The sequence below is a fragment of the Sinocyclocheilus grahami genome, unplaced genomic scaffold (assembly GCF_001515645.1).
Source record: "Sinocyclocheilus grahami isolate Dianchi unplaced genomic scaffold, SAMN03320097.WGS_v1.1 scaffold576.1, whole genome shotgun sequence".
Classification (NCBI taxonomy): domain Eukaryota; kingdom Metazoa; phylum Chordata; class Actinopteri; order Cypriniformes; family Cyprinidae; genus Sinocyclocheilus; species Sinocyclocheilus grahami.
In genome coordinates, this window is record NW_015505755.1 from 984,242 (window position 1) to 986,761 (window position 2,520).

Below are 2,520 nucleotides of genomic sequence, written 5' to 3' on the forward strand. Positions count from 1 at the left end.
CTGGGGGGAACGCATATTTGCGCAGGCCCCGGGGCCAGCTGTGTGACAGTGTGGCCGTGCCGAGCATTGCCTCGGTTAGGGAGTAGAACCACTGGCAGAGGGTGGTTTCTGGAGATGCAAACAGGTCTACCTGAGCAACTCAGAACCATTTCCACATCAGCTGAACCTCCTGGGGGTGGAGGCTCCACTCCCCTGGAAGTGCTGCTTGAGACAGCTCGTCGACTGCCCGATTGAACACTCCTGGGATGTGGATGGCACGAAGGGACCTCGGATGCTTCCGACTCCAGAGGGGGAGGTGGCGGGCGAGTTGCGCCATGCGACGGGAGCGTAAACTGCCTTGCCGGTTGATATACGCAACAGTCGCAGTGTTGTCCGTACGGAACAGAGCGCCCCTGCCCCAAAGGCGCCCTCTGAGGCGGCTCAGGGCAAGGCGTACCGCCAACAACTTGAGGTAATTGATATGCCAACGCAGTTGGGGACCCGTCCAAACCCCTAACACTGCGTGCCCGTTGTACGTGGCCCCCCAGCCGGTGGCCGAGGTATCCGTGAATACCACAGCATGCCTGTATACCTTTTCCAGGGACACTCTTGCCCGAAGGAAGAAGGGATCTGACCACGGGCTGAAGGTTCTGCGACAGGCCGGTGTAATCGTAACCCGGTGAGTACCGCGTCGCCTCATCCACCTCGGGACTCGGCCATGGAGCCAGTGCTGAAGCGGTCTCATATGGAGCAGTCCGAGCTGAACTATCGCTGCAGCCATATGCCCCAGGAGCCTCTGAAAGAATTTCACTGGGACCGCCGTCCTGCCTGATAAAGTATTGAGGCAGTTCAGCACCGACTGAGCACGTTCCTGGGTGAGGCGTGCCGTCTGGTTGACCGAATCCAACTCAATGCCGATATGAGCGACCCTTTTGGGATCCCATATGTATATATCCACGGTACAGTTACTAGGGCCGTGTTTCCCCTGGCAGACCACGTTCTGATGTCTCTAAATGATGCAGCCTTAGCCATCTCGGAGACTTCCATGTGCAGTAGGGCCCTACGGGGTTACTCCACGTGAGTAAATCTCACTTAACCCCCTCTGGGAAGAGGTGACTCCGCAGTGTGTCCTCTTCCAAATGGAAGGGCACACTTTCCCAGTGTTATCCAATTCCTACTGTTGGGCTGCGAGGAACAGCAGTGGTCGACCTTCTCAGTGTAGAGCCCGGTCCTATCATCTGCCTTATAGGAAGGGTCTGGGGGCCTACACAGGGCACTGGAGGGGGCAGCACCTGTGGCGTGTTGGTAGGGATCCCAATTTGTCGGTCATTACCGACGTGATGTCGAGAGTGACCGACTGAAAAGGAACGTCTCTGTTACGTATGTAACCCTCGTTCCCTGAAGGAAGGAACGGAGACGTCACGTCCCGTCGCCACAGTTGCTGTACCACTACTGAGCTTCCAGGTCACCGGCTTGCCTCCTCAATTGTGTTATTGCATTTATTGTAACTGAACACATTGGCAGCACAACATTCAAACTAAGATTCTCGGGGTTCTGTGACCGCCGAGGGAACTCTTCATCGCAGGTTCGCTGTCGTTGACAGACCACGTCCTTTTCCTCCTGGCACGAACACCAGGAATGCTGAGTCTTCTTGTCCGCCGGCTGTCCTTGCTGCTGAGTGGCTGGCTTTGCGCCGTTGCGTGATTTCTTGTGTGACCGCTGTCGAAGCAGTGGCTCAGGGTTGAGGTGCGAGTTAGAGCTCGGTGCTGAGGTCTGCCGCTGTGTGCAGCTTGCGAAACGACTCCGGGTCTGGGCCCTCTTCGTCCAGGGACTTCAGGAGTCGAGTCTGGAAGACCTGCAGGACTGCCATCGTGTGAAGAGCAGATGCTGCATGTCCTGCCGAGATGTACACCTTCTCTGCGATGTGAGCTGCGGCTCGCTATGGCTTAGAAGGCTGTGAGGCGGATTTCCATTCGTGGGACAGACACAGGTGTGCCACAATTGCGTCCTCTACAGGAGGCGGTTGCTTGTAGCCTCGTTTCTCCGACCCTTCCACTGTTGTTAGCAGTTGGGTTCCTTGTGCATGCGCTCAGGTTGAATAAGGGTCTCAGCGGGGCGTCAGCTTGGCATTCATCCAACCCTTCGTAGGCTGCTCAGGGACTGCCCAGTCCAGCCCCATATCTGCCACAGCCTCTGTGAGCTCTGCATCCAAAGAGGCAGGGGTGGAGCTAAACTCATCATTTAATGGCCTCTGACCAGGCACCTGGGCCAGAGGCGCTCGTGGACATCGTATCGTCCTCTCCACAGCCAAAATAAACCAGGTCCCACACTTCAGATGGAGGGCGGAAACTGTCCTCGGCATATGAGAGTGGAGGCTCTGGCGAAGAAAGGCAACGTGGGCGTTGGGGTGACGTCAGCTCATCAGCAGAGCCACCTGGGGGGCCATCTGCGATCTCTTGGCCCACAGCTCAATGGGGGCAGGCGGGGGATATGCACAAGACAATGGGGATCATGATTGCCTCGCATGAAGGATCTTAATTG